This window comes from Oncorhynchus masou, unplaced genomic scaffold (assembly GCF_036934945.1).
Source record: "Oncorhynchus masou masou isolate Uvic2021 unplaced genomic scaffold, UVic_Omas_1.1 unplaced_scaffold_5984, whole genome shotgun sequence".
NCBI lineage: Eukaryota > Metazoa > Chordata > Actinopteri > Salmoniformes > Salmonidae > Oncorhynchus > Oncorhynchus masou.
Genome location: NW_027012408.1, coordinates 7,202 through 15,811, shown reverse-complemented (window position 1 = coordinate 15,811; position 8,610 = coordinate 7,202). Strand labels below are relative to the sequence as shown.

The following is an 8,610-nucleotide window of genomic DNA, read 5'->3' as shown; positions in this document are numbered from 1 at the left end:
TTGAGTGTAATAGTTTCTACAGTGCTAGTAGACGGTAGACGTTAGCTAGCTGCTGGGCAGATAGCAGTGTAGACTACGTTAGGGCGTGAAATACGATAATTGCGTATCTTTGATACAAAGACGGCTATGTAGCTAGCTAAGAAGAAATTGCTAAGGTTAGACAAATCAAACCGTTGTACTATAATGAAATGTAATGGAAATGTAATGAAAAGTTATACTACCTGCGGACCGAAGTGTAGATGCGACTGCTCGCTCCAACCCGGAACCGGAAATTGAGTGTGAGGATAGGTGTCTTTTATACAGGTAACGAGTTCAAACAGGTGCAGTTAATACAGGCAATGAGTGGAGAACAGGAGAGCTTCTTAAAGAAAAACTAACAGGTCTGTGAGAAACGGGAATTCTTACTGGTTGGTAGGTGATCAAATACTTATGTCATGCAATAAAATGAAAATGAATTACTTAAAAATCATACAATGTGATTTTCTGGATTTTGTTTTAGATGCCCGTCTCTCACAGTTGAAGTGAACCTATACAAATTACAGACCTCTACATGCTTTGTAGGTAGGAAAACCTGCAAAATCAGCAGTGTATCAAATACTTGTTCTCACCACTGTACATGAATTGTCAAAGAGTGAAATTCTGAGCTAATTCCCTTCCAGTGATGTTGCCTATATACTGAAGAAGGAGGTCAGTAAATGGGTGGGTGAAATGGGTGGGCTGTACAAGGAACTACAAATAGGTCACTTTGAACTACAAATCCTATCAACCAATCTCTCAAGTGAGCCCCATGGAACCCTAGCATCACTTGCAGCTCATTGGTCGACTTGATAGGAAGGCTGTGGTCAGCTAAGTCCAGGAGCCTTAGGAAAATGTCACCAGAGTTGCTTCCTTCTGATTGGCTGATTTGATTGTTAAAAGCGCCTTCCAAGATTGGTCCACATTGCAGCCCTCTGAGATATAAAATAAAGGATGGAGCAGGACACACAAGTCAACTCCTCCCTGAATTGCACCTTCACTTTTCTAACCACATGTCCCTTACATACCACGTTGCATTCCCAAAGACCCCAGCATAAAACTTAAAAAGCCCTGATGTGGAGAGTGAGTCTACTCTTTATTCATTATGGACTCGATAGCCAATTTTATTACAGACATAAATACTCCTGTTTAATCAGCTGTCAAAGTCCTAGGCTGGTGTGGTAACACATGGTCTGCGGTTGTGAGGCGCTTGGGCGTACTGCCAAATTCTCTAAAATGACGTTGGAGGTGGCTTATGGTAGACAAATGAGCATTTCATTCTCTGGCAACAGCTCTGGTGGAGAGTCCTGCAGTCAGCATGCCAGTGCACACTCCCTCAGCTTGAGACATCTGTGGCATTGTGACAAAACTGCACATTTTAGTGGCCTTGTATTGTCCTGATATGCCACACCTGTCAAGTGGATGGATTATCTTATTACAATGAGAAATGCTCACGAACAAGGATGTATACAAATTTGTGCACTTTGAGAACATTTCTGGGACCTTTTATTTCAGCACATGAAAAGACTTGACATATTGCGTTTATATTTGTGCAGTATAAATTGCTCAATATTACTTTGACAGTAAACAATACCATCCTAACACCGCTCTGGGGATGGTAACAATGAATGCAGGGGTGCCCCACTGGCAGGTAGGGAAAATAGGTGGGACACTGCATGTGTAAGGCCTATGCCATCCTGCAGAGAACCCACACCAAGACCTTGAGGTAAAGACATGAAACTCACACAGGATGATCAAGATTAAAATGCATCTCTATGACATGATCCCGCCTAGATTATGAAGACAGTTGGAGTAAAGGATGTTTAAGTAGAATGAGTATCATTTTCTAGTATAAAAGATCAGTGAAGAATCCAGCTACGAACTGGTCCGTTTGTCACAACTTGGGAAGCTCAAGAGAGACGGTGTGGCCACATTACCATAACGCTGTTTATATAATAGCCGCAGATATGAGGTTTACATCTAATTGTTGTATAAGCTGAATGAGTGAGTATGATACTGTTTGTATTATGATTGTGGACTGTTTAATGAAGAAAAATACAATTCCCTTTTGATTTGAACAAAATCAGAGGACCGCCCGAGCCCAGTTAGGGTCAGACATCCTGGCACAGCCCTCGTCCGAATAAAACCCACACTCGGGTTTGCGATCAGCAGACCATGTTTTTCTCCATTAGGGGAGGACAAAGGTTGTAGACCAAGCTTATCTCAATTACGAGATGGCTAAAGGCTGTAGAATCTTTTAACCATACCACGTGGTTAAACTCTTAGACTATCGATACCGACAGAATGAGAATAAGTCTTTGATATTAATTACTAGTCTGCAGCTAGGAATTCGGTATCATTGAACGCGAATTCTATAACGAATGTCACTTTGAACTATCCCCTCTAACCAAGACAGAGAGAGAGAGGGGGAAACTATTCTACGAAATAAACTTTTCACCAGCGATCAAGACACACTGAGCGTAAATATATATATATTGATTGCAATTGTTCCCGAATGAGTGAGCGTTCATGTGTAAAGGATTAGCATTTGAATTGTTATAATTAACTGACTTCTTAGTCGACCCCCCATTTCCCCTTTGTCTAACAAGCCGCCATGCCGGTTCAGCCTACTAGGGCACATGCTATCATTTCACGGAACCACATTTACCAAGTTTGTTTATGCATTTCTGTGAATTACTAAATAAATAGGACAATTGATGTGTGGATGACTCATAGTGAAGACTGGGTTCGTACAGATAAGAAACAATTTACGACGTTTGGAATTAGACTAACGCGAGGTAAAATAAATAAATCATTGTCATCAGAAGACTATTGATCAGATATGAAAATTATAACTTTGTAATCTGAATACTTTCCTTGGTGCCCCAAATTCCTAGTTACAATTAAATGATTAAGTTTAAAATCGAGTAACTAATTAGAGAATCTTTCATAAAAACGAAGTCTTCAGTTAATGATAGTAAGAACACGACCATGATAGTTTGGTAATGTGGACACCAAGGAACTTGAAACTCGTTCTGTCGATGTTAATGGGGACTTGTTTAGCGCCTTTTCCTGTAGTCCAACGATCAGCTCCTTTGTTGTGCTCACATTGAGGGAGAGGTTGTCCTGGCACCACACTGCCAGGTCTCATCATTGTCAGTGACCAGGCCTACCACTGGTGTTGTGGTGCACCTCAAACTTGGTGTTGGAGTCATGTTTTACCACGCAGCCGTGGGGAACAGGGAGTACAGGAGGGGCCCCAGTGTTAAGGATCAGTGTGGCAGACTTGTTGCCTACCCTTACCACCTGGGGGCGGCCCGTCAGGAAGTGCAGGATCCAGTTGCAGAGGAGGTGTTTAGTCCCAGGGTCCTTAGCTTTTCCAACCACACCGTCAGCTGGGAAACCGGTCACCCTCAAATGGTGCACCTTTAGCCCCTTGTCAGCTACACTGGGGTGGAACTAGTGAAAGCAATGTCCAAAAACATTGCCTGAAACGTGATTTTCAAAAAACTGGAAATTGAGGAATCTGCTTTTTAAACTGATTCACCCAATGTGGTAGGATTCTGACCCATATTGCAACAGACTAGATGGAACTACCAAAGCCTTCATTTCTACACTGCTGGGTTCACATTTGCTTAAAGCAGTAAAATGTAGAAAATCCATTTGCCCGAGTGTAATGTTCACAGAACTACGCTATTCTATTGAATACCACATTCATCCAACTCAAACCTTGCCTCATTATCACAAACTTCAGTTTTTCCCTTGAAAGTACTACTCATTGATATGAAATGCTGAGACCAGACCATTCAATGCCTTTCACATTTTATTAATCCAAAGAGTGCAGTAGATATTCACATTTGTTTGCTGGTCCTCTTGTATGACATACCCAGACAGAGTCATGGTCTGAAAAGAGAAAGCATCTGTAATCATTACACGCAGATGCTTGCTGGGCGCACGAGCAGTGTGGGTGCAATGATTGAATAACACGTACATTTATTTTGTGGCCCGCGAGCGGTGGGGTCAGCATGCAATTAGAACATTGGCGACAGCAAACTATTTAGTGCGTTCACGGCACTGTCATAGACTAGCCAGTTTGTTAAGGGTATAATTAACCCTGACATTGTGTAACCGTGAAACCCCCAGCCATATGCCCCAGACTCACGTTGACGAGGGTGTTTGCGTCTGTAAGTTCTGTGACATATTCGATCCCATTCAGGATGGCCGTCAGCTTGTTACCTTCCCTCATCACCACAGACTGAAACAGGAGAGGTCAACGGTTAGATCTGAAAGCAGTGGTCACCAACTACAGTCAACTAGGACCAATTTAACAGGCCCAAGTTGGATGGCCATATGGAGAAGAAAAAAAAAGTGACAGTGTGCATCAGGTGTGTGAGTTGGTTTTGAGACCTAACTGTGCGCCCAGTCCCTGGAGAGCAGAGGAGATTCTGCCAACAAAGTCAGTCCTCCCAACATCACTGGGACCAGAACTAACTCCACATCAGCTGAACTTATAGTTTAGTTAGATACTTGCTGTATATGTAGGGAGATGGATAAACCCAGGCTACATGTATGAAACTCATGGTTGGGTTGTGACATGCACCACCCACATTGACTTTCTCCCGGTCGGCGACTCGAGCTCCGTCTCCTGGCCAATGGTGAAGGAGTTGGTGAGGATCTTTGTCCCCGTGGACAGTCACCTTGAAGTGGTCTCCAGTCTCCTCAATCTCAGAGATGCTCTTGATGTCTTTGCCCTCCTGGATAAGCTCATCAGGAGACCTACATGTTTGCGGCAGCGAGAGAGTCATAGACGGTGCTTTTTAGTACTACAAAAAGTTAATGAAGTGGGACATGAACACTGAATTATTACTACTGAAGTAAAGCGCTGATGCACTATAATATGGCAACACAATGATCTGAATGCATTCCAGCTAGTGCATAACATTCTGAGGACCATACATTTTAGGGCTTGTTTATTTTGCATACCACATTCTGGTAATGGTGCAGGACAGTTGCTTGGCTTGGACATTCTCATTAAAGGAATTTGCCAAATGTTATTTTCTTGGCATGTCATTATTTGATCAGAATATTTCTGAAAGTTCAAACATTTTAATTTAAGGTAAAGTTCTAGGAACATTAGTCATTTTACATTGGGAATGTTCTCAAGTTGTTCAGCTGACTTTAAATATTCTCCTGTGGGAATGTCAGCACTTCAGCATAATGTTCTGTAGGTTCTCATAGTTACAGTCATGTTCTCAGAACACTAAAGAACTGCCATACAAAAACAACAAACATTAATCAAGACACATTCTGTTCCCAGAATATCCAAGGAAACTAAATGCGCTACCTGGGTTTGCTACTCAGAAGTAACCATTGCATTCGCAGTCACCATTGAACATCATTACTGAAAGGACTACGACTTCTGAAATTAACACCAAGTCCAATCAAATGTACAAACCCAACAGCAAGACTTACCAACAGCCTTCATGAAAGACTCAAAGTTGTCATGTGACTCCATCTGGTATTTCCCTGAGAAAGACATGGTGATTATAAGACAGTGACAGTAGAGTCAGCCACAGCTCCCTGCTTGTCTTTATACCCCATCTATCCAGCCCAGCCCTGCACTCATTAACTAACTAAAGGTGTCTTCAATTGAGAACCCCTCCCCCTCATATCTTCCCTGCTACTTGCCTGTAGGCACAGATCTAGGGTCAGCTTCCCAGCCAAGGGCAACTAATCTACATCGCAATGGTCAACTTTATTGTACTCCACTTCTCATCCTCTCTTCTTCTACTTTGGCGGCGTGAGTGATAATTGATCTGATTTGATAAACTAGGCCTCCTCGGCTCCTTAGAAAAACAGATAAACAGTCTCATCATTGTAATACAAGTGTATGGATCAATCAACACATTTCAAATTCAACTTGACTTTATCTCGCTATACACCTGTGTTGAAATTAAACTAGGCTACATTGCACTTTGAGTTGAGAGGTGTATTTTTGTCTCCCTGCACTGTAAAAAGTTTTACATTTTTCATTGTAAGGCAGCAGACTGCAATAGGATTGTGAGTTTGCAAAAAAATGTTTGGCATATAGCTGAACCAACATACATTCTCAAGTTGAATTTTAAAGTTCACTCAACTTTCATTTGACGCTGAGTGAACATAATTCATCTTGAAAAATTGGAATCCAGCCAGAGAACGTTACCACCCCCAACCTGCACTGACAATGACTGCCAGGAAATACTTCTATTTGATGTAGGTAGTCTCAATAATAACTGGAATAGCCATCTCAGTAACAGATGCAAAAAGTCCAACTAATAACAGATTGGATTACTTTAGAAAAATGTATGTTACTTATGTTGGTGTAGCTTTAACCTGTTGATGCTCTGGGGGCTTATTTCATTTTTTGGATGAAAACGTCTCGTTTTTAAACAAGATATTTTGTCACAAAAAGATGCTCGACTATGCATATAATTGCTACCGTTCGAAAGAAAACGCTTGACGTGTCCAGAAATACAAAGATCTTCTCTGTGCGTGCCCTATAACGTGAGCTTCAGGCAAAACCAAGATGAGATGGGCATCCTAGGAAAATGACAAGGATTTTTTTGAGGCTCTGCTTTCCATGGTCTCCTTATATGGCTGTGAACGCGAGAGGAGTAAGTCTGCCCTTTCTGTCGTTTCCCAAGGTGTCTGCAGCACAGGACGTATTTGTAGGCAGATCATTGGAAGATTGACCATAACAGACCATACATTTACCACGGTCCGCTCGGTGTTTGCGCCGAAATTGGTGCGCAGTGTTGCTTCCTAACAACTGCATGTCAATGAAGAGATATGTGAAAAAACACCTTGAGGACTGATTCCAAACAACGCTTGCCATGTTTCGGTCGATATTATGTAGTTAATCCGGAAAGTTTTACGTTGTAGGTGACTGCATTTTCGGTTCGTTTCTGCAGCCAGATGCAATGTAGAAAACGGAACGATTTCTCCTACACACAGACGCTTTCAGGAAACACTGCGCATTTGGTATGTGACTGAGAGTCTCCTCATTGAAAACATCAGAAGCTCTTCAAAGGTAAATGATTTTATTTATTTGGTTATCTGTTTTTTGTGAAAATGTTGCGTGCTACATGCTACACAAAATGCTATGCTAGCTTTGCATACTCTTACACAAATTAGTCAATTTCTATGGTTCAAAGCATATTTTGAAAATCTGAGATGACAGTGTTGTTAAGAAAAGGCTAAGCTTGAGAGCAGAAGCATTATTTTAATTTTATTTGCGATTTTCCAGAAATCGTTAACGTTGCGTTATGCTAATGAGCCTGAGGCTTTAGTCAATGTATCCCCGGATCCGGGATGGGGAGTTTCAAGAAGTTAAGATAATCAACCAATCAATGTACATGCAAAAACACAGGTCTTAAAAAAATGAATTCAACATACAATTGTGAGGCAACCATCTGCAATAGGGTTGTGAGTTTTGCTCCACATCTGGGAATATGCTGAACCAACATACAGTGTTGACTTCCAAAAACAAACATGAAATTGTAATTAGACTCAACAAGTTTTTATACATTCAGCTCACTGTGAGCAAAGTTTGTTGAGTGAACAAACGTTCAACCATTAGCTACATTTATTTTCCTTCTGATCCAACAAACTCAGAGAATAACACTGATTAATCAGTTGGTTAAGTAGAAGGCACTTGCCAGTCGGTCAACGCATGCTCGGAGTACACGTCCTGGTAATCGTTCTAGCCTGCGGCCTTGTGAATGTTGACCTGTTTAAAGCTCTTACTCATTCTACTACGGAGGCGTGATCACACACTCGTCAAAGGGCAGCTGATGCTCTCATGCATGTTTCAGTGTTACTTGCCTCGAAGCAAGCATAGAAGTAATTTAGCTGGTCTGGATGGCTCGTGCCAGCTCCGGCTGAGCTTTCCTTTGTTGTCTGTAATAGTTTGCAAGCCCTGCCACATCTGACGACAGAGCCGGTGTAGTACGATTCGATCCGAGTCCTGTATTGACGTTTTGCCTGTTTGATGGTTCGTCGGAGGGCATAGCGAGATTTCTTGTAAGCTTCGGGTTAGAGTCCCGCTCCTTGAAAGCGGCAGCCATACCCTTTAGCTCAGTGCGGATGTTGCCTGTAATCCATTGCTTCTGGTTGGGGTATGTACGTACAGTCACTGTGGGAACGGCGTCGTTGATGCACTTATTGATGAGGCCAGTGACTGATGTGGTGTACTCCTCAATGCCATGGGAAGAATCCCAGAATATATTCCAGGCTGTGTTAGCAAAACAGTCCTGTAGCTTAGCATTTGCTTTATCTGACCTCTTTTTATTGACCGAGTCACTGGTGCTTCCTACTTTAGTTTTCACTTGAAAGCAGGAATCAGGAGATAGAATTATGGTCAGATTTGCCAAATGGAGGGCGAGGGGAGAGCTTTGTACTTGTCTCTGTGTGTGAAGTATAGCTGGTATAGAGTTTTTTCCCCTCTGGTTGCACATTTAACATGCTTGCGGGAATGTGGTAAAACTGACTTAAGTTTTCTTGCATTAAAGTCCCGGCCACTAGGAGTGCCGCCTCTGGATGTGAGCGTTTTCCTGT

The 8,610-nt window shown here is 42.2% G+C and overlaps 1 pseudogene; it reads right to left on the bottom strand.

Moving 5' to 3' along the window:
* Positions 1-3,866: 3,866 nt before the first annotated feature.
* Positions 3,867-5,554, bottom strand: LOC135536348 (fatty acid binding protein 1-B.1-like; annotated as a pseudogene).
* Between the last annotated feature and the right edge of the window lie 3,056 nt (positions 5,555-8,610).